The 24,477-nt window shown below is 46.9% G+C and overlaps 1 protein-coding gene across 1 annotated transcript in view; it reads right to left on the bottom strand.

Annotated features, from left to right (window-relative positions):
- The window catches only part of TMEM163 (transmembrane protein 163), a 527,822-nt gene that overhangs the window by 218,039 nt on the left and 285,306 nt on the right, over positions 1–24,477 (bottom strand). The window lies entirely within an intron of this gene.

Here is a 24,477-nt window from a genome sequence, read left to right as displayed (position 1 = left end):
CAAGACCATGTGGGTTGGAAAAGTATCGCCAGGATATTGTGCTCATATCATCCAGCACGATACTTGTACTGAGCAGATGGGAGAACTAGGGATTGGGTTTCTTTACTTGTAAAGTTTGTAATATGGTGATGTTATATTTTGTCCCCTATGTTCTCCCAGATGATGCCTATTTCATATGTGGAACGAAGGCGTACAAGTGGCTTGCCCCGAGCTCAGAGGGATTGTGTTATATTGGGAGAGTACTGCCAGAGGTCATGACCATAACCCATGATAAGATGAAAGACGTTCACCGCAGTGCTCAGGCTCCTTATACTCATACTCACTATGAACACATCATCAAGAGACACCTCATAGATAGGACAGAGCACGCAGCCTCTGATTTGATCCACGAATCCACCGGGATTCAATTCCTTCTCGCATTAGACATCACCCGTACTGCCAGAGGAATTACAAATTATAGGTATATCCATGCGCTAGCGAACTTGATAGATAATATCACTGAGATGTATGACGACACCTTCAGGTATACGGGAAGGGAGTTACAAGCTTACAAGAAGGAACTGATTCAGCACAGGATGGTCCTAAATTATATCACAGCCTTGACAGGTGGGTACTGTGTTACTCTGGCAACTCAATATGGGGTGAAGTGCTGTACGTATATTACGAACAGCACTGATGATCCAACGGAGATTATCGATCAAAAGATGGATGATATCTTGCAGTTGAAGTGGGAGTTCAGGAGGAAACACAACCTTACCTTGGCGACTGTGAGTAATGAACTGACCGGCTGGGTCTCATGGTTGAACCCACGAAATTGGTTCTCAGGTTTAGGAGAGTGGGCTCAAAATGTTATTATGAGTGTAGGGAAGTTTCTCCTTTGTATCCTGGGAGTCGTCATAATTATTGGTTTGATATTTAGGTGTGTTCGAATTCTGACGTGGTGCAAGCACGGCACAAAGTTGATGAGTCTAAGGAGCGAGGGTGCTGTTATAGCAGCAGACTTAATTTATGACCCATCCATAGAGACAGTGTTATGATAAGGATTGCAAATGAATTTCATGGCCTGTTAATTTCACCCGTTTTTCTTTTGTGTCCCCCTCTGCCCAGATACATCCATCCGGAAAAGACATCTGCCCTACCCAAAATGTTTATATGAATGTATTTTAGATATGTTTTAGATATTATCTTCATCTCTGCAACCTCCAGTTAATAGCACACATAGTCGACAGGTGATATCCACATATACGAAAACTCACATATGTTTCCCCCTCCATGTATCATCAACTAAATGTGCACCCCATTTGTTTTAACAAGAAGCCGAAAAGAGCTCGGTAGTGTTTGTTGGCCCATTTACAGACCCTTGATACGGGATGAGAAGGATTTAATGCATACTTCGCAATACCTCAAAGCTTATTTAGAACATATACGGCACAATAATACATGCCGCTCAGACATGGATTCATAAATACATGCTTTTTACTATCCCACTAGGTCATACATTTCCTACCTACCACTCCCCCCGACCATCCAATCTTCTGTAGATATTGTGTAGATATTTTTCTGTTTAGTGATTAGATAGTGGCAGTTATTGGTGACTGCCAAAGGGTGGACTGTCAAAGTCGAAAAATATTGCAGTACACACATCACGTACAAACTACACACAGATGGCCTCCGCGCGTGTACTTGTACTGTCGTGCGTGCACATATTCGTAATTTGCGTATGGTCGCTCCCCCGGTCCTGCGCATTAGCGCGTGGTATGGGTATTTTCGGTAGAGTTTGAACGCATGAAAAGCTATCAAAACACATTACATATTTAATCCAAATAGTGCACAATGTACACATAGCCTCCCTGCACCACATCAGAAAGTAACAACAGTTTAAATGGTTTCAGAACAAAGGGATTCACCTTTACAGAATAGGAGGGGACAGAACAAGGTTATAAGGTGGTGTTTGGTATCCATCTGAAGGGTATTTTAAGGGTAACATTCCGGTGTTGGTTTGAGGAAGATCGCATGTTCCTGCGGATAGTTATGTGCTGGAGCAGAATATAGATATAAACTGTATTTACTGTACATTATGTATGCGGCGGGAATCCAGAGAAGACCACCCACAAGAGCAGTTGGAACAGACATCGCCTACCTATTCAAACCGACCTATGACCTCTCCTGTACTGTAAATGTGCATCCCTGTGTCCAATGGACAAAGTGATTACAGTATCTATTGTATTGCTTTTTGGAAGAATTGTATAAAGAGAGCCTGCTGCAGGCCTGGTCAGACACAAGACTCACAACGTTATCTATCAGATGACGGAGGCCGGACCGGGTAGCGCAAGCGAATCTACTCACGTATGTACCATTGAATGTAGCCATTTACTCTGTTAATATTGTATTGATTTATTTGTATTGTAACCCCCTTTCAGCAATAATACGCTGTGGTTTCGGAACCCAGCGGTTTAATTACAATCTGGTGTCGTGTCTTCATTGCCCTGCTAAGGTTTAAAGTGTATTATCATTGCATTGCATTGCTGTAAAAGGTTTAAAGTGTATCTCTGGGTGTGTATGCGCTGTGAGTACTTTGTCCGTCTGCGCGGCGTTTGTACGCTAAGTCCGTGCACAGTACGGGACTTTGTACACTAATAGCGTACAAAGTACGTAGAGTGTGTATTAAGTACAGCGGCTGCAGCGGCTCCATGGTAAAGTGTATTTAAGGTGTGTTTAAGGTATAGCTTTCATTCCTAAGGATAAATCAACATTATCAGTAGACAGCAGCAGCTTACTATGTAGAAGAATAAGCCAGGGATCATAGATAATATACAACAAGCCAGGTTGGGCAGGATAAGTTTATAGATGTATAATGGGATGCGGTTACATTGCCGGCAGTCGGGATCCCGGTGGTCAGGATACCGACGCCGGAAACCCGACCACTGACAACGCCTACAGCCCAGATAACGGGCTATTCCCACTCGTGGGTGTCCACGACACCCATAGAGTGGGAATAGAACCTGTGGCGAGTGCAGTAAGCCACTAAGCCTGCAGCGCGGTGAGCCCAGCAAGCCCACAAGGGCTACGCAGCGCTCACCCCCCTGCCGGCCTTCTGGCGACCGGGATCCTGACGTCGCTATGCTGACCTCCTTTATCCTGGCTGCCGGCATACCAAACCCAAAGCTGTTTAACAAGCTACGATCAGTACAGTGGTGTGCGGTAAGGTACATGGCTAAGCAGGCACTAGCTAGTACCAGAGTCAGATTTACACACAATATATGAGTCAAAGGGTACATGTGGGCATTATACAAAGATGCAGCAGTATATACTGTGTATTTTAATCAGAGATGTGCGGAAAAGATAGGCAGGAGAGGCAATGCCTCACTTGTTTTGACTATAAAAACGATTAGAATAATAGAAAGAAGATATTTCTAATATATTCTTTGTATTTTTCATATACTTTATATATTAAAAACTCTGGCTTATACGTTAGTATGACAGGAAAGGCTCTGCCTCACCTTACCGCACATCACTGGATTAGTGATGCAAGCAAACAACCACGTCAAGAACAACTCATAAATGCTTAAGCCATACATGCCGATTTTCTAGCACAACAGGGGGCATAGTTCTGCCAAAAGGGGGATCCGGGAGCGTGGAGATGTGATCATGTCATTGCGGCCCGCCCCCTGCTATACAATCAATGCCCACATCACCGGTACTGTAAAGTGCGGGGGGTGAGGCTATAATGACGTAGTTCATGATTTTCCATATGTAGTGGTTGTGAGGGTGAGTGGGCGGCCAAAGGGGGTCAGTGCGGAGCAAGGGAGTGGGTGTAAGCTGGCTCTGGGAGACTTGCTTACTTTTCCGGGTGGCCGGAACACGGATGCACACGCATGTAAATAGCATACTTGCCAACTCATGAATTTCGGGTTGCTGAGCCAATATTATAAATGCAGGTGTCAGCCATTTTTTTACTTCAGTATGCAAAAGCTGTTGCACTCAGCACAGTCCATCTATGCAGTTGCTTGTAAGCTATTTTACAATACAAGATATGTTTATCTGCTAGTTTAAAATAATCTATGCACTGTGGAGGATGTGTGGTGTATGTACAATCTGCGCCAGTGTATCAGATGGGCTGCATGGCATAAATCATTTTTAAGATATAATTATTGGGCCATGTGACACGCAAATCTGTTTCTCTCTAGCTTTTAAAATAGCTGTGCTGTCATAGCAAGGTGCAGCCGTGAAATATAGTGCCGGGGCTAGAGATAGACACATTGCTCATGCTGCTAAAAAATGATGTGTTGTAAACCTAATTAGACAAAAATCTAAGAAAGATGCAAATCAGGTGTCGTTAGGGATGCTTAATGTTTATTCAATATTGTAATGAAGTCCTAAAATAGAATATGTGAATTTTATTTCTCTGCATGTAGGTAGATATGAGACAGACTGAAAAGATGGACACATGTATTCATACACATTTACCTAAGTGAATTTTGGGGTATATTAAGATCAGTAAATATATATTTTGAGAATAAATCATTTTTTTTATTTCATTAATATATATATTTTAAATTTTTATTATAACAGCTTTTATTTGCTCATTTGTGGAACTGAAGCTAGAATCTGTTGGCTCATGCAAGCATATATCTGCCAAGACAGCCTGGCAAATCGATAAGCGTACCCTTGGCACTCAGGCCGGTGGGGCTCAGCAGCCCTGGTGATATTTTAGAAATAAAAAAATATAGTGCATACAGAACCTCATTCGGCATCAATTGCATCCATGATTCGATCGCATTACTCGGTTTTCAGGACCACTGCTCATGCACAGGGCCCGTTCTGAAAGGGTCGGGCAATGCGATCGCAGTGATGCAAACATTTCTGCCTGATTGACAGGTAGAGGCGTTCATGGGGCGCAGCGCGGCATTGCGGTGGCCTGACATTGGAAACAGGTTGGTCTGGGCAGCAGCGTGACGTCACATGCGGCTCCTGCAACGGAAAACATGGCCGACCTGCACCTGCCTTTGCAGCCAGGCTGTGCAGGCAGGGGGACTTCTCTTATTCAGCAATGCAATCGCATCGCTGGCGGTCATTAGCATGCCGGCCGGGCAGCATTGCCCTGTGCTCGGCGGCCCCCAGCATGCGATCACAAGCAGTTACAGTTTTGCTAATTTTGCAAAACTGCAACTGAAGCTGAATAGGTTCCACAGTCTGCATATAGGAAAATAATTATCACATTTTAGCAACATCATTTTCAGAGTACACGTGAGCCATTTTCAACTTTCAAAGTACCTCTGCTATTATTAGGATGGTCTTGACTTCAGTGACAGTACCGATATTAGGTGGAATATACTGTATATATATGTCCAATTAGAATGCAAACATCACATAAGGCTGCCTCAAGCATCCAAAAATGTAATTCATCTCACTGGAGGCCCCAAGCCAAATAAACAGAGGCGTCTGGTCAGACTGCAGAACATTTTGTCAGGGAGCTTTACAAAAAGTTAACCCTTCAGTGCAGTGATTTAGTCATTCAGAAAAATGTAAAGTGGCAGATCTGGAACCCTAGAGACCTTGTAATGGAATCTAGGATGTAGGGACATGCTGCAACTATGAGAGAGGTAGAAAAGACGATTGCATACTGTAGCTACGCACATACAGTACATACCAGTTAGTAATATGTAGCAAGTTATGGTCCTTTTAGCGTTATTTGTGATTACACACCTATGCAGGGGTTCTCATATATTTACACTTACATGAACACAGGAATGGACAGATTGGCGTAACAGATTGTGTGTGGTGTGCGGACTCTGCCTCTGAGAAGAGCCTGTCTGTCTGATTTGTGGTGAGCAGTCAATTGTTTGGCACCTTAGTGATTATACTGCTCCAAATTCCACTGCAATATTTATTTTTAATACTCCTTTCAGTATTAATTTTGGATTTACTTATTTTCCATGTGTGATAATGCACAGCCCTGGCAATGCTAATATAATATATTTGTCAGGGATAAATGGAAAGTGATGTTCTGAGTTGTTACTACAAATGGTTTGTTTTACTCGATCAGCACCCATGTATCTATGACTGATAAAGACATTTATATAATACTAGGTGATTCATCACGCCCTACGGGCACTCTTCACACCGTCGTAAGGGGCTACGCCCCCTTAACCCTTGCACGCCCTTGTGGCGTGCAATATTTGTATTATATGGAGTATTACCTCCAATCTTAATTGTATGAGGTTAAATATTGCACGGACAAAGGGTGTGTGATGGTTAAGGGGTCAATTGCGTGAACAGCGTATGCAGGCCCTGATGAATCACCTAGTAGGGTAGTGGCGGCTGTGGGAGAGACTCGGATGGGGGAGGAGGTCCGGGGGTGCCTGCAGGTGGGGGAGAGGCGGTTGCATGGGTGCCGCGGGTGGGGGTCCGCAGCCACCGCGGGTGGGGGAGGAGTGGGGGAGGGGGTGCTGCGGGTGTAGGAGGGGGTGTGGAGCCACCGCGGGTGGTTGAGGGGTGTGTGTGGGGGTGCCGCAAATGGGGCCCGGAGGTACTGCTAGTGGGGGAGGGCAGAGTAATGCTTCTCCTCCTGGAAGCAGCTAAGCTGCTGTCCTCCCTTTGGCAGTGGCTCTCCCGGAGTCTCGCACAGCAGGCAAGCAGCCAGTCACTATTGTTAGCGCCAGTGTCCCAACGCACAACATTACAGGGAAGAAGATGCACTCAATAAACTACAACTCCCAGCAGCCCTTAGCGCCGGAATGCTTCAGCACTAAGGGCTGCTGGGAGCTGTAGTTTATTTAGTGCGTCTTCTTCCCTGTAATGCGGCGCGTTGGGACACCGGCGGTAACAATAGTGACTGGCTGGCAGAACTGACTGACTGGCTGAATCAATGTAAAAGGTGAGAGTGCTGTTCAGTGTCAGTGACACTGCACACCCACTGCACTGCACAGCGCAGGATCAGGTCTCTAGGTCGACAAGACTTAGATCGACAATGTCTAGGTCAACCACTAATGGTTGACAGTAAGTAGGTCGACATGGTTCTAGGTCGACAGGGACTCTAGGTCGACATGACAAAAGGTCGACATTAGTTGTTGTTGTTTTTTTATTTTTTTTACTTTTTCATACTTTACGATACACGTGGACTACAATTGGGAACGGTAACCTGTGCCGAGCGCAGCGGTAGAGGAGCAAGGCACCTTGCCCGAAGCATGGTGAGCAAAGGGACATGGTGCACTAATTGGGGTTCTCCGTCACTGTACAGAGAAAACAACACAAAAAAAAAGTGAAAAAACTCATGTCGACCTTTTGTCATGTCGACCTAGTACACGTCGACCTAAGTCTTGTCTATCTAACATACCACACCCGCACAGCACACCTTTTACATTGATTCAGCGTCCAGACATTACCCTCTGCGATATCACCCACTCTGTCCGTTACATTAGCCATCTCGGGGCTTTCAGGCTGGCAGTCCAGGTGCTGTGTTGCGGAGTCAGGGCCTCTGGGGATCTGGGCGCGGCTGTGGTGGGGAAGCACTTCTGTGACATCACGCACAGAGGAGCCTCTGGGGCTCAGAGAGTATGCGGTGTAGTGAGGGCTATGAAAGGCTTCCGCTGCGCCACTTTCATACACATCTATGCCGGTGCGGTGGCTCAGCAGCTTTTGTTCCACCTTGTTGATGCCGGAGGCAGCAGGCGGACTGGCAGCAGGACATAGGACGCTGCAGTAAAAGGATTTTTTTTCCCCTATCTACAGCGCAGAGACTTGCTGCAGATGCAGTGGCATACCCTCCAACTGTACCTTTTTGGCAGGTACAGTACCTTTTTTTTATGGTCTGTACCGATTTTTGGCTCTCCAAACTTCCATTGAAAGTATAGGAAAAGGTGCGTGGCCACGCCACTGTACCCGTGGCCACCCCCCTTTTCGAATTTGTAGCGATTTTTATGTGTAAATTGTTGTAAATTGTTGGAGGGTATGTTGCTGCAGATGCAGTGGGCCTATTTTGGGCTGCAGCTCCATCAGCCCCATTGTTAATCCTGCTCTGGGAACACACAGCAGCCAAACGGGCTGAGCCTCCCATTGGATGTAACCTGTGTGGGAGGGAGTTTCACGCCCAATCACCTGTGGACTGGGTGTGATAGACCTGCTGCTAACCCAATGAGAGCTCCTAGCCACGCCCAGCATTATACACACAGGCACAGAGTCACAGATCTGAACTATTATATAGGAGATATCAAACGGCCTGGTAAACCATTTCTGTAGCGTGCTTAGACAATGGAAGCAATTGCCTGATTACTGCAGTGTTTCTTCATAGTTACCTGTGCAACAGTTTTCATAACAGTGTATAGAAGCTAATAATACATAGGGCTTATTCACAACTTTGTGCAGGATGCAGTCAGGATCCCAGCGTTCAGAATACCGACGCCGCAATAGCAACACTGCTCAGAATACCAACACTGGGATCCCGACATGTATTACAATGCTGGCGCCGGTATCACGAATGCCAGTATCCCGAATGATGAACTGGTGCCACTCAGGAGAAGTAAGCTGTAGGGGAAGGAGTGGTAGGTTGGGTTTAGGCTGCGGGGGGAAGGTTAGGGCTATGCTGTGGAGAGCGGGGAGGGTTAGGGTTAGGCATCCCCGGGGAGGGTTAGGATTAGGCTGCAGGGGAGAGAGGGTTAGGTTTAGGCTGCGGAAAAGGGGGAGGGGGTACGGTTAGGCACCACTTAGGAAAGTTAGGTTTAGACTGCGGAGAGAGAGGGTTAGGGCGGTTAGGGATTAGGTTTAGGTACCTCACTGTTTAGGTGTTGGGATTCCCGACGCTCGGATGCCAAAGTCAGTATTTTGACTGCTGGCATCCTGACTACCGGGATATCATATGTATTCCCTTTGTGCACTTGGATCACTCTCTTGTACTACTGTATAAGACTCTTCCCAATACTGTAAGGTCTAATATGTTCCCTAAGACCCTATTGTTCATGCCTAACTAACCTGTTCATGAAAGCCTACCAATCTACCACCTAACCTTCCTTTTCATGAAAGCCTACCAATCCACGACCTAACCTTCCTGTCCATGAAAGCCAACCAATCCACAATCTACAGTACTGAGCAAATCTTTTAGGCAGGTGTGGAAAAAATGTGGCAAATTAAGAATGCTTTCAAAAACAGAAGTTTATTTTTATTAATGAACAAAATGCAAAGTGAATGAACAGAAGATAAATTTAAATCAAATCAATATTTGGTATGACCACCCTTTGCCTTCAAAACAGCATCAGTTCTTCTAGGTACACACAGTTTTTAAAGGAACTCAGCAGGGAGGCTGTTCCAAGCATCTGGGGACTAACCACAGATCTTCTGTGTATGTAGGCTTGCTCAAATCCTTCTGTCTCTTACACCACCTATCTTCCCTCTTCATGAAAGTCTACCAGTCCACCTTCTTACCTACCTTTTCATGATATCCTACTAATCCACCACCTAACCAACATGATCACAAAAGCCTCCAATCCTCCACCTACCTACCTATTCATGATATCCTAATAATCTACCACATACCTACCTGTTCATGAAAGCCTACCAATCCACTACCTAACTTACCTGTTCATTAACCACTTAACTTGCATGGTCAGATCACATGCGACCCACTGTGTCCCCTCGATTTTCAGGAGGAGATCCATACTGCAGTGGCTCCAGTGGGAATCTATATTCATTTCTAGGTGGGTGCTTTATTTGTGTTTTTTTCTCAAGTCCGTAGGCTGAAAAATTGCAGCTGTGTAGGCTTTAGTGAAGAAATCGGAATCAGCAACAGCAGTATAAACTCTTCTATTGAGGACAGGTGGAGAAATTGCTCGCTCATAGCAACCAAACAGATCTTACCTATCAGTTTATGGAATGTACTTGATAAATGATATCTACAGTATAAGCTAATTATTATGGCCAACAATTTCCATTTGTCCACTTTAGAAGGTTTGATACATTTACACCTGAGTTTGTATCTTCCTAATTACCTCATTTCAACTTCTAGTATTGTGACACTGTCTCACTAATAAAATCTTGTGAATGGACAGGTTATTACTTTCCTGAGGATCAGCTTCTTCCTCATCTACTGAAATATTATGTACTCAGTGCCAGCCCATCACATACACAGGGTACGTGGCCGCGTAGAGCGCCAGCCTGTAGAGTGTGGGTCACCGTCACTCACTCTCTACAGCGGCGCACCCTTCCCTCCCCCCCTGGACACACTCCTCTCAGGTGTGTGATCGCTGGCTGCCGGCCCTCCCCCGATGCCCGGAAACAGAGGGAAAGCAAGTGCTGAGGAGGGGGAGCAACAACGCAGCTGATGCCTTCCCTATACACACTCCTCTCAGCTGTGCGACTGCCCGGCTCCGGCACCATTCCCCCTGATGCCCAGAAACAGAGAGGGAAAGCATGTGCTGATGAGCGGGAGCTGGTGCTGCTCTATGACAGAGGTTAAAAGGTAAGTGCCTCTGTACGGCTGCCAGCTCTCCCTGTAAAATGTGTGTGTGTGTGTCCCTGTACAATGTCCCTTGTCACTATCTGTCACCCCTGCTTCAGTCACCCACCATCTCCCTGTCACCCCTAGCTCAGTCACCTACCATCTGCCTATCACCAGTCACCCACCATTTCCCTATCACCCCTGCCTCAGTCACCCACCATCTCCCTGACACCCCTAGCTCAGTCACCTACCATCTGCCTATCACCAGTCACCCACCATCTCCCTATCATCCCTGCCTCGGTCATCCACTATCTCCCTGTCACCCCTAGCTCAGTCACCCACCATCTCCCTGTCACCCCTGCCTCAGTCACCCACAATCTCCCTGACACCCCTAGCTCAGTCACCTACCATTTGCCTATCACCAGTCACCCACCATCACCCTGTCACCCCTGCCTCACTTATCCACTATCTCCCTGTCACCCCTGCCTCAGTCACTCACCATCTCTCTATCATCCCTGGCTCAGTCACCCGCTATCTCCCTATCACCCCTGCCTCAGTCACCCACCATCTCTCTGTCACCCCTGCCTCAGTCACTCACCACCTTTCTGTCACCCTGTATCAGTCACCCACCATCTCCCTATCACCCCTGCCTTAGTCACCCACTATCTCTCTGTCACCCCTAGCTCAGTCACCCACCATCACCCTGTCACCCCTGCCTCACTTATCCATATCTCCCTGTCACCCCTGCTTCAGTCACCCACCATCTTCCTGTCACCCCTGCCTCAGTCACCGACTATCTCCCTATCACCCCTGCCTCAGTCACCCACTATCTCCCTGTCACCCCTGCCTCAGTCACTCACCATCTACTTATCACCCCTGGCTCAGTCACCCGCTATCTCCCTATCACCCCTGCCTCAGTCACCCACCATCTGTCTGTCACCCCTGCCTCAGTCACCCACCATTTCCCAATCACCCCTGCCTCAGTCACCCACCATCTTCCTGTCACCCCTGCCTCAGTCACCCACCATCTCCCTATCACCCCTGCCTCAAACATCCACCATCTCCCTGTCACCCCTAGCTCAGTTACCCATAATCTCCTTATCAGTCATGCCTCTGTCACCCACTATCTCCGTCACCCCTAGCTCAGTTACCCACCATCTCCCTATCACCCCTGTCTCAGTCACCCACTATCTCCCTATCACCGCTGTCTCAGTCACCCACTATCTACCAGTCACCCATGCCTCAGTTACCCACTATCTCTCAGTCACCCCTGTGTCCCCAGTTAACTACTATTTCCCAGTCACACTTTATCACCCTGTACCCTTGCAGGTACAATTGTGTGGCCACGCCCCTATCTTGTGAGATCACACCCCTTTTGTGCTGTCCCTTTTAAAAGTTTATCCCATCAAGGGGCGCCAAAATCGATTTTTCTTACCCCCCCAAAAAATAGAAGGTAATTCTATCACTGCCCATTACCAGACGTGGGACCTTCAGGATTCTAAAGAGTAGGAGATGGATTGTGAACATATGGGAGTGCTATGTTAAGCATACTTTAGATGTGTATTTACCAATAGCAACCAATCAGAGGTTTACTTTTATTTTCTAAACTACACTAGAAGACTGTCAGGATCTGAGTGACTGCTAAGGACGGATCCTCCTTTCTATGATACTGTACTATAAGCTGTGTGAGCTCAATCAAAATCAGAAGATGATTTTCATAATTGTTCTCAAACAGCACGACAGACCAGACTATGGGGCAGATGTATTAAGCCTTGAGAAGGGATAAAGAAGTGATAAAGCAGTGATAAATTCAAGGTGATAACGCACCAGCCAATCAGCTCCAATACATAAATTGAAAGCTATGAGCTGATTGGCTGGTGCGTTATCACCTTCTATTTATCACTGCTTTATCACTTCTTTATGCCTTCTCCAGGCTTCATACATCTGCCCCAATGAGTAATGAAGATCTCTTGTATTGTGTAAGGCACTAAATGAGTAGTATTCAGTGGTTAATAAATTGTAAGAACTCATGATCTTGCCTTAAGATTACCAAAGGATCCTGGGAAGACATGACTCCGCACAGCTTAGTCTCATTAGCAAATATAACACTTTCCTTAGCAACAGAGGGCGACTCATTAAACATTCGTTAGAATCCACAGTCTGTTCATTATCTCAAGCAAGTGACGTGCTCACAGTAGCAGCAAAATAATGAGCTATAAAGGTCCGTCCTGTCTCACAGGCAATATCACTGATCTACTCAGTATCTACACACAGAATTACGTATTAACATTTGCATTAACTTCATCATGTCTGTAACTTCATCAACTGATGCAAGTCTAAACTCTTTCTTACATTGGCCCTCATTCCGAGTTGTTCGCTCTGTATTTTTCATCGCATCGCAGTGAAAATCCGCTTAGTACGCATGCGCAATGTTCGCACTGCGACTGCGCCAAGTAACTTTACTATGAAGAAAGTATTTTTACTCACGGCTTTTTCTTCGCTCCGGCGATCGTAATGTGATTGACAGGAAATGGGTGTTACTGGGCGGAAACACGGCGTTTCAGGGGCGTGTGGCTGAAAACGCTACCGTTTCCGGAAAAAACGCAGGAGTGGCCGGGGAAACGGTGGGAGTGCCTGGGCGAACGCTGGGTGTGTTTGTGACGTCAACCAGGAACGACAAGCACTGAAATGATCGCACAGGCAGAGTAAGTCTGGAGCTACTCTGAAACTGCTAAGTAGTTAGTAATCGCAATATTGCGAATACATCGGTCGCAATTTTAAGAAGCTAAGATTCACTCCCAGTAGGCGGCGGCTTAGCGTGTGTAACTCTGCTAAATTCGCCTTGCGACCGATCAACTCGGAATGAGGGCCATAGCACGTGAGATAGCATGGCATGTATGAACAGTAGAGATATTATGACAAAAAAAGCTGAACTGCATCTCTGGTGAGATGATCTATCTATATTTCTCTGACGTCCTAGTGGATGCTGGTAACTCCGTAAGGACCATGGGGAATAGCGGCTCCGCAGGAGACTGGGCACAACTAAGAAAGATTTAGGACTACCTGGTGTGCACTGGCTCCTCCCTCTATGCCCCTCCTCCAGACCTCAGTTAGAATTTTGTGCCCAGCCGAGCTGGATGCACACTAGGGGCTCTCCTGAGCTCCTAGAAAAGAAAGTATAATTTAGGTTTTTTATTTTCAGTGAGATCTGCTGGCAACAGACTCACTGCTACGAGGGACTAAGGGGAGAGAAGCAAACCTACCTGCTTGCAGCTAGCTTGGGCTTCTAGGCTACTGGACACCATTAGCTCCAGAGGGATCGAACACAGGCCCAGCCTCGGTCGTCCGGTCCCGAAGCCGCGCCGCCGTCCCCCTTACAGAGCCAGAAGCAAGAAGACGTTCCTGGAAATCGGCGGCAGAAGACTTCGGTCCTCATCAAGGTAGCGCACAGCACTGCAGCTGTGCGCCATTGCTCCCCATGCACACCACACACTCCGGTCACTGATGGGTGCAGGGCGCTGGGGGGGGGGAGGGGGGCGCCCTGGGCTGCAATAATAGTACCTTGCTGGCAAAATAAACACATAATATAGTCATTAAGACTATATATGTGTAAAATCCCCTGCCAGATATACATATAAAAAAGCGGGAGAAGTCCGCCGGAAAAGGGGCGGGGCTATCTCCCTCAGCACACTGGCGCCATCTTCCCTCACAGCTCCGCTGGAAGGACGCTCCCCAGGCTCTCCCCTGCAGTTTCCAGACTACATAGGGTAAAAAAGAGAGGAGGGGCACTAAATTTAGGTGCAATCTGTGTAATATCAGCAGCTATAGGGGAAAAATCACTGTGGGTAGTGTGAATCCCTATATATATAGCGCTCTGGTGTGTGCTGGCATACTCTCTCTCTGTCTCCCCAAAGGACTTTGTGGGGTCCTGTCCTCAGTCTGAGCATTCCCTGTGTGTGTGCGGTGTGTCGGTACGGCTGTGTCGACATATTTGATGAGGAGGCTTATGTGGAGGGGGAGCAGATGCCGATAAATGTGATGTCACCCCCTGCGGGGTCGACACCTGAGTGGATGGACATGTGGAAGGAATTACGTGACAGTGTCAACTCCTTACATAAAAGGTTGACGACATAGCAGATGTGGGACAGCCGGCTTCTCAGCCCGTGCCTGCCCAGGCGTCTCAAAAGCCATCAGGGGACCTAAAACGCCCACTACCTCAGATGGCAGACACAGATGTCGACACGGATACTGACTCCAGTGTCGACGACGATGAGACTAGTGTACATTCCAATAGAGCCACCCGTTACATGATTACGGCAATGAAAAATGTGTTGCACATTTCAGATATTACCCCAGGTACCACAAAAAAGGGTATTATGTTTGGGGAGAAAAAGCTTCCAGTGGTTTTTCCCCCATCTGATGAATTAAATGAAGTGTGTGAAGAAGCGTGGGTTTCCCCCGATAAGAAACTGGTAATTTCTAAAAGGTTACTAATGGCGTACCCTTTCCCGCCAGAGGATAGGTCACGTTGGGAGACATCCCCTAGGGTGGATAAAGCGCTCACACGTCTGTTAAAAAAGGTGGCACTAACGTCTCCGGACACGGCCGCCCTAAAGGAGCCTGCAGATAGGAAGCAGGAGGCTATCCTGAAGTCTGTATATACACACTCAGGTATTATTCTGAGACCAGCTATTGCTTCAGCATGGATGTGCAGTGCTGCAGCTGCGTGGTCAGATTCCCTGTCAGATAACATTGATACCTTAGACAGGGACACTATATTGCTAACCGTAGAGCATATTAAAGACGCAGTCTTATACATGAGAGATGCACAGAGGGATATTTGCCGGCTGGCATCTAAAATAAACGCAATGTCCATTTCTGCCAGGAGAGGATTGTGGACTCGGCAGTGGACAGGTGATGCTGATTCTAAAAGGCACATGGAAGTTTTGCCTTACAAGGGTGAGGAGTTGTTTGGGGATGGTCTCTCGGACCTCGTTTCCACAGCAACAGCTGGGAAGTCAGCATTTTTACCCCATGTTCCCTCACAGCCAAAGAAAGCACCGTATTATCAGGTACAGTCCTTTCGACCCCAGAAAGGCAAGCGGGTTAGAGGCGCGTCCTTTCTGCCCAGAGGTAGAGGGAAAAAGCTGCAGCATACAGCCAGTTCCCAGGAACAAAAGTCCTCCCCCGCTTCCTCTAAGTCCACCGCATGACGCTGGGGCTCCACAGGCGGAGACAGGTACGGTGGGGGCCCGTCTCAAGAACTTCAGCGACCAGTGGGCTCGCTCACGGGTGGATCCCTGGATTCTACAAGTAGTATCTCAGGGGTACAAGCTGGAATTCGAGACGTCTCCCCCTCGCCGTTTTCTCAAATCTGCCTTGCCGACAGCTCCCCCGGACAGGGTGGCAGTGCTGGAGGCAATTCACAAGCTGTATTCGCAGCAGGTGATAGTCAAGGTACCCCTCCTTCAACAAGGACGGGGTTACTATTCCACAATGTTTGTATTACCGAAACCGGACGGTTCGGTGAGACCCATTTTAAATTTAAAATCCTTGAACACTTATATAAGAAGGTTCAAGTTCAAGATGGAATCGCTCAGAGCGGTGATTGCAAGCCTGGACGAGGGGGATTACATGGTGTCACTGGACATCAAGGATGCTTACCTGCATGTCCCCATTTACCCTCCTCACCAGGAGTATCTTAGATTTGTGGTACAGGACTGTCATTACCAATTCCAGACGTTGCCATTTGGTCTGTCCACGGCACCGAGGGTATTTACCAAGGTAATGGCCGAAATGATGATACTCCTTCGAAAAAAGGGAGTTTTAATTATCCCGTACTTGGACGATCTCCTTATAAAGGCAAGGTCCAGGGAACAGTTGTTGATCGGAGTAGCACTAGCTCGGGAAGTGCTACAACAGCACGGCTGGATCCTGAATATTCCAAAGTCGCAGCTGGTTCCTACAACGCGTCTACTGTTCCTGGGGATGGTTCTGGACACAGAACAGAAAAAAGTGTTTCTCCCGGAGGAGAAGGCCAAGGAGTTATCGTCTCTAGTCAGAGACCTCCTAAAACCAAAACAGGTGTCGGTGCACCACTGCACGCGAGTCCTGGGAAAGATGGTGGCTTCTTACGAAGCAATTCCATTCGGAAGGTTCCATGCAAGGATCTTTCAGTGGGATCTGTTGGATAAGTGGTCCGGATCGCATCTTCAGATGCATCGGCTGATAACCCTGTCTCCAAGGGCCAGGGTGTCGCTGCTGTGGTGGCTGCAGAGTGCTCATCTTCTAGAGGGCCGCAGATTCGGCATACAGGACTGGATCCTGGTGACCACGGATGCCAGCCTTCGAGGTTGGGGGGCAGTCACACAGGGAAGAAACTTCCAAGGACTATGGACAAGTCAGGAGACTTCCCTACACAAAAATATTCTGGAACTAAGGGCCATTTACAATGCCCTAAGTCAGGCAAGACCCCTGCTTCAACACCAGCCGGTGCTGATCCAGTCAGACAACATCACGGCAGTCGCCCATGTAAACCGTCAGGGCGGCACAAGAAGCAGGATGGCGATGGCAGAAGCCACAAGGATTCTCCGATGGGCGGAAAATCATGTGTTAGCACTGTCAGCAGTGTTCATTCCGGGAGTGGACAACTGGGAAGCATACTTCCTCAGCAGGCACGACCTCCACCCGGGAGAGTGGGGACTTCATCCAGAAGTCTTCCAAATGATTGTACACCATTGGGAAAGGCCACAGGTGGACATGATGGCGTCCCGCCTCAACAAAAAGCTAAAAAGATATTGCGCCAGGTCAAGGGACCCTCAGGCGATAGCTGTGGACGCTCTAGTGACACCGTGGGTGTACCAGTCGGTTTATGTGTTCCCTCCTCTGCCTCTCATACCCAAGGTACTGAGAATAATAAGAAGGAGAGGAGTAAGAACTATACTTGTGGTTCCGGATTGGCCAAGAAGAGCTTGGTACTCAGAACTTCAAGAAATGATCTCAGAGGACCCATGGCCTCTGCCACTCAGACAGGACCTGCTGCAGCAGGGGCCCTGTCTGTTCCAAGACTTACCGCGACTGCGTTTGATGGCATGGCGGTTGAACGCCGGATCCTGAAGGAAAAGGGCATTCCGGAGGAAGTCATCCCTACGCTGATTAAAGCTAGGAAGGAGGTGACCGCAAACCATTATCACCGCATATGGCGAAAATATGTTGCGTGGTGTGAGGCCAGAAGGGCCCCAACGGAGGAATTTCAGCTGGGTCGATTTCTGCCCTTCCTACAGTCAGGGGTGACTATGGGCCTCAAATTAGGTTCCATTAAGGCCCAGATTTCGGCTCTGTCGATTTTCTTCCAAAAAGAACTGGCTTCACTGCCTGAAGTTCAGACGTTTGTTAAAGGAGTGCTGCATATTCAGCCCCCTTTTGTGCCTCCAGTGGCACCTTTGGATCTCAACGTGGTGTTGGATTTCCTTAAGTCACATTGGTTTGAGCCACTTAAAACCGTGGAACTAAAATATCTCACGTGGAAAGTGGTCATGCTGTTGGCCTTGGCTTCGGCCAGGCGTGTGTCAGAATTGGCGGCTTTGTCATGTAAAAGCCCTTATCTGATTTTCCATATGGATAGGGCGGAATTGAGGACTCGTCCCCAATTTCTTCCTAAGGTGGTATCAGCTTTTCATTTGAACCAACCTATTGTGGTGCCTGCGGCTACTAAGGACTTTGAGGATTCCAAGTTGCTGGACGTAGTCAGGGCCCTGAAAATCTATATTTCCAGGACGGCTGGAGTCAGGAAAACTGACTCGCTATTTATCCTGTATGCGCCCAACAAGCTGGGTGCTCCTGCTTCAAAGCAGTCTATTGCTCGCTGGATCTGTAGTACGATTCAACTTGCACATTCTGCGGCTGGACTGTCGCATCCTAAATCTGTAAAAGCCCATTCCACGAGGAAAGTGGGCTCTTCTTGGGCGGCTGCCCGAGGGGTCTCGGCTTTACAACTTTGCCGAGCTGCTACTTGGTCGGGTTCAAACACATTTGCTAAATTCTACAAGTTTGATACCCTGGCTGAGGAGGACCTTGAGTTTGCTCATTCGGTGCTGCAGAGTCATCCGCGCTCTCCCGCCCGTTTGGGAGCTTTGGTATAATCCCCATGGTCCTTACGGAGTTCCCAGCATCCACTAGGACGTCAGAGAAAATAAGAATTTACTCACCAGTGATTCTATTTCTCGTAGTCCGTAGTGGATGCTGGGCGCCCATCCCAAGTGCGGATTGTCTGCAATACTTGTATATAGTTATTGCCTAACTAAAGGGTTATTGTTTAGAGCCAACTGTTGAGAGGCTCAGTTATTTTTCAAAAAAAAAAAAAAAGATAAGATGTCTCCCAGCGCTAATGTTGTCAGGTATAGAATAGATGGTCAATGGCAATCTCTGCTCATGGAAATATAAATCACTCAAACACCAATATAATTTAAAAATAAAATAATATTTTATTAACCTAGCACAGGATAATTTTTTAATATATATATACATATATGTGTAATGGACCCTAATATTCAGGTCCTCTCTATTCTTAAAAATCTAAAGTGATCCTAATATCGGTATACACAAGGACAATCCCACACGACAATAAACATAAAAAACACAGTGATACGCTAAGTAGCGATTTATTCACTTGGAAGATCTTTGTATTCCTCAGGTACGTATAGGTATATAGGAGTGGTTGTTATACCACAGTCATTGATCATATAGGGAATTAGTCCAATAAATAAACATCAGTGATACGCTAGGTAGCGATTGGTTCACTTGATAGGTGCTTATATTCCTTAGGTAAATATATGCATGTTATCTCTCAGTCACTGCTCATACAGGAAATTGGTCCAATAGAAGTTCTGGTTAATACTAGAGATGAGCGGGTTCGGTTTCTCTGAATCCGAACCCGCCCGAACTTCATGTTTTTTTTCACGGGTCCGAGCAGACTCGGATCCTCCCGCCTTGCTCGGTTAACCCGAGCGCGCCCGAACGTCATCATGACGCTGTCGGATTCTCGCGAGACTCGGATTCTATATAAGGAGCCGCGCGTCGCCGCCATTTTCACACGTGCATTGAGATTGATAGGGAGAGGACGTGGCTGGCGTCCTCTCCATTTAGATTATAAGAGAGAGAGATTTACTGGAGCTTAGGACTAGGAGGAGTACTGTAGAAGTGTAGAGAGTGCAGAGAGTTTACTAGTGAGTGACCACCAGACAGTGCAGTTTATTTAATATATCCGTTCTCTGCCTGAAAAAAGCGATACACACAGTGACTCAGTCACATACCATATCTGTGTGCACTGCTCAGGCTCAGCCCAGTGTGCTGCATCATCTATATATATTATATATCTGTCTGACTGCTCAGCTCACACAGCTTATAATTGTGGGGGAGACTGGGTAGCACTGCAGTGCCAGTTATAGGTTATAGCAGGAGCCAGGAGTACATAATATTATATAGTGAGTGACCACCAGACAGTGCAGTTTATTTAATATATCCGTTCTCTGCCTGAAAAAAGCGATACACACAGTGACTCAGTCACATACCATATCTGTGTGCACTGCTCAGGCTCAGCCCAGTGTGCTGCATCATCTATATATATTATATATCTGTCTGACTGCTCAGCTCACACAGCTTATAATTGTGGGGGAGACTGGGGAGCACTGCAGTGCCAGTTATAGGTTATAGCAGGAGCCAGGAGTACATAATATTATATTAAAATTAAACAGTGCACACTTTTGCTGCAGGAGTGCCACTGCCAGTGTGACTGACCAGTGACCTGACCACACTGACCACCAGTATAGTTAGTAGTATACTTATATTGTGATTGCCTGAAAAAGTTAAACACTCGTCGTGTGACTTCACTTGTGTGTTGTTGTTTTTTTTATTCTATAAAAATAAAACTCATTCTGCTGACAGACAGTGTCCAGCAGGTCCGTCATTATATAATATATAATATATACCTGTCCGGCTGCAGTAGTGATATATATATATTTTTTATATCATTTATCATCCAGTCGCAGCAGACACAGTACGGTAGTTCACGGCTGTGGCTACCTCTGTGTCTGCACTCGGCAGGCAGTCCGTCCATAATTGTATACCACCTAACCGTGTTTTTTTTTTCTTCTTTATACATACATACTACTACGACATCTCTTTATCAACCAGTCTATATTAGCAGCAGACACAGTACAGTACGGTAGTTCACGGCTGTGGCTACCTCTGTGTCTGCACTCGGCAGGCAGTCCGTCCATAATTGTATACCACCTAACCGTGGTTTTTTTTTCTTTCTTCTTTATACATACATAGTTACATAGACATCTCTTTATCAACCAGTCTATATTAGCAGCAGACACAGTACAGTACGGTAGTTCACGGCTGTGGCTACCTCTGTGTCTGCACTCGGCAGGCAGTCCGTCCATAATTGTATACCACCTAACCGTGGTTTTTTTTTCTTTCTTCTTTATACATACATAGTTACATAGACATCTCTTTATCAACCAGTCTATATTAGCAGCAGACACAGTACAGTACGGTAGTTCACGGCTGTGGCTACCTCTGTGTCTGCACTCGGCAGGCAGTCCATCCATAATTGTATACCACCTAACCGTGGTTTTTTTTTCTTTCTTCTTTATACATACATAGTTACATAGACATCTCTTTATCAACCAGTCTATATTAGCAGCAGACACAGTACAGTACGGTAGTTCACGGCTGTGGCTACCTCTGTGTCTGCACTCGGCAGGCAGTCCGTCCATAATTGTATACCACCTAACCGTGTTTTTTTTTTCTTTCTTCTTTATACATACATAGTTACATAGACATCTCTTTATCAACCAGTCTATATTAGCAGCAGACACAGTACAGTACGGTAGTTCACGGCTGTGGCTACCTCTGTGTCTGCACTCGGCAGGCAGTCCGTCCATAATTGTATACCACCTAACCGTGGTTTTTTTTTCTTTCTTCTTTATACATACATAGTTACATAGACATCTCTTTATCAACCAGTCTATATTAGCAGCAGACACAGTACAGTACGGTAGTTCACGGCTGTGGCTACCTCTGTGTCTGCACTCGGCAGGCAGTCCGTCCATAATTGTATACCACCTAACCGTGGTTTTTTTTTCTTTCTTCTTTATACATACATACTACTACGACATCTCTTTATCAACCAGTCTATATTATTAGCAGCAGACACAGTACAGTACGGTAGTTCACGGCTGTGGCTACCTCTGTGTCTGCACTCGGCAGGCAGTCCGTCCATAATTGTATACCACCTAACCGTGGTTTTTTTTTCTTTCTTCTTTATACATACATAGTTACATAGACATCTCTTTATCAACCAGTCTATATTAGCAGCAGACACAGTACAGTACGGTAGTTCACGGCTGTGGCTACCTCTGTGTCTGCACTCGGCAGGCAGTCCGTCCATAATTGTATACCACCTAACCGTGGTTTTTTTTTCTTTCTTCTTTATACATACATACTACTACGACATCTCTTTATCAACCAGTCTATATTATTAGCAGCAGACACAGTACAGTACGGTAGTTCACGGCTGTGGCTACCTCTGTGTCTGCACTCGGCAGGCAGTCCGTCCATAATTGTATACCACCTAACCGTGGTTTTTTTTTCTTTCTTCTTTATACATACATAGTTACATAGACATCTCTTTATCAACCAGTCTATATTAGCAGCAGACACAGTACAGTACGGTAGTTCACGGCTGTGGCTACCTCTGTGTCTGCACTCGGCAGGCAGTCCATAATTGTATACTAGTATCCATCTCCATTGTTTACCTGAGGTGCCTTTTAGTTGTGCCTATTAAAATATGGAGAACAAAAATGTTGAGGTTCCAAAATTAGGGAAAGATCAAGATCCACTTCCACCTCGTGCTGAAGCTGCTGCCACTAGTCATGGCCGAGACGATGAAATGCCAGCAACGTCGTCTGCCAAGGCCGATGCCCAATGTCATAGTACAGAGCATGTCAAATCCAAAACACCAAATATCAGAAAAAAAAGGACTCCAAAACCTAAAATAAAATTGTCGGAGGAGAAGCGTAAACTTGCCAATATGCCATTTACGACACGGAGTGGCAAGGAACGGCTGAGGCCCTGGCCTATGTTCATGGCTAGTGGTTCAGCTTCACATGAGGATGGAAGCACTCAGCCTCTCGCTAGAAAAATGAAAAGACTCAAGCTGGCAAAAGCAGCACAGCAAAGAACTGTGCATTCTTCTAAATCCCAAATCCACAAGGAGAGTCCAATTGTGTCGGTTGCGATGCCTGACCTTCCCAACACTGGACGTGAAGAGCATGCGCCTTCCACCATTTGCACGCCCCCTGCAAGTGCTGGAAGGAGCACCCGCAGTCCAGTTCCTGATAGTCAGATTGAAGATGTCAGTGTTGAAGTACACCAGGATGAGGAGGATATGGGTGTTGCTGGCGCTGGGGAGGAAATTGACCAGGAGGATTCTGATGGTGAGGTGGTTTGTTTAAGTCAGGCACCCGGGGAGACACCTGTTGTCCGTGGGAGGAATATGGCCGTTGACATGCCAGGTGAAAATACCAAAAAAATCAGCTCTTCGGTGTGGAGGTATTTCAACAGAAATGCGGACAACAGGTGTCAAGCCGTGTGTTCCCTTTGTCAAGCTGTAATAAGTAGGGGTAAGGACGTTAACCACCTCGGAACATCCTCCCTTATACGTCACCTGCAGCGCATTCATAATAAGTCAGTGACAAGTTCAAAAACTTTGGGTGACAGCGGAAGCAGTCCACTGACCAGTAAATCCCTTCCTCTTGTAACCAAGCTCACGCAAACCACCCCACCAACTCCCTCAGTGTCAATTTCCTCCTTCCCCAGGAATGCCAATAGTCCAGCAGGCCATGTCACTGGCAATTCTGACGATTCCTCTCCTGCCTGGGATTCCTCCGATGCATCCTTGCGTGTAACGCCTACTGCTGCTGGCGCTGCTGTTGTTGCTGCTGGGAGTCGATGGTCATCCCAGAGGGGAAGTCGTAAGCCCACTTGTACTACTTCCAGTAAGCAATTGACTGTTCAACAGTCCTTTGCGAGGAAGATGAAATATCACAGCAGTCATCCTGCTGCAAAGCGGATAACTGAGGCCTTGACAACTATGTTGGTGTTAGACGTGCGTCCGGTATCCGCCGTTAGTTCACAGGGAACTAGACAATTTATTGAGGCAGTGTGCCCCCGTTACCAAATACCATCTAGGTTCCACTTCTCTAGGCAGGCGATACCGAAAATGTACACGGACCTCAGAAAAAGATTCACCAGTGTCCTAAAAAATGCAGTTGTACCCAATGTCCACTTAACCACGGACATGTGGACAAGTGGAGCAGGGCAGGGTCAGGACTATATGACTGTGACAGCCCACTGGGTAGATGTATGGACTCCCGCCGCAAGAACAGCAGCGGCGGCACCAGTAGCAGCATCTCGCAAACGCCAACTCTTTCCTAGGCAGGCTACGCTTTGTATCACCGCTTTCCAGAATACGCACACAGCTGAAAACCTCTTACGGCAACTGAGGAAGATCATCGCGGAATGGCTTACCCCAATTGGACTCTCCTGTGGATTTGTGGCATCGGACAACGCCAGCAATATTGTGTGTGCATTAAATATGGGCAAATTCCAGCACGTCCCATGTTTTGCACATACCTTGAATTTGGTGGTGCAGAATTTTTTTAAAAACGACAGGGGCGTGCAAGAGATGCTGTCGGTGGCCAGAAGAATTGCGGGACACTTTCGGCGTACAGGCACCACGTACAGAAGACTGGAGCACCACCAAAAACTACTGAACCTGCCCTGCCATCATCTGAAGCAAGAAGTGGTAACGAGGTGGAATTCAACCCTCTATATGCTTCAGAGGTTGGAGGAGCAGCAAAAGGCCATTCAAGCCTATACAATTGAGCACGATATAGTAGGTGGAATGCACCTGTCTCAAGCGCAGTGGAGAATGATTTCAACGTTGTGCAAGGTTCTGATGCCCTTTGAACTTGCCACAC

This window comes from Pseudophryne corroboree, chromosome 7 (genome assembly GCF_028390025.1).
Source record: "Pseudophryne corroboree isolate aPseCor3 chromosome 7, aPseCor3.hap2, whole genome shotgun sequence".
In the NCBI taxonomy this organism is placed as follows: domain Eukaryota; kingdom Metazoa; phylum Chordata; class Amphibia; order Anura; family Myobatrachidae; genus Pseudophryne; species Pseudophryne corroboree.
The sequence above is the reverse complement of the archived record's forward strand: the minus strand, read 5'-3'. Positions and strand labels throughout refer to the sequence as shown.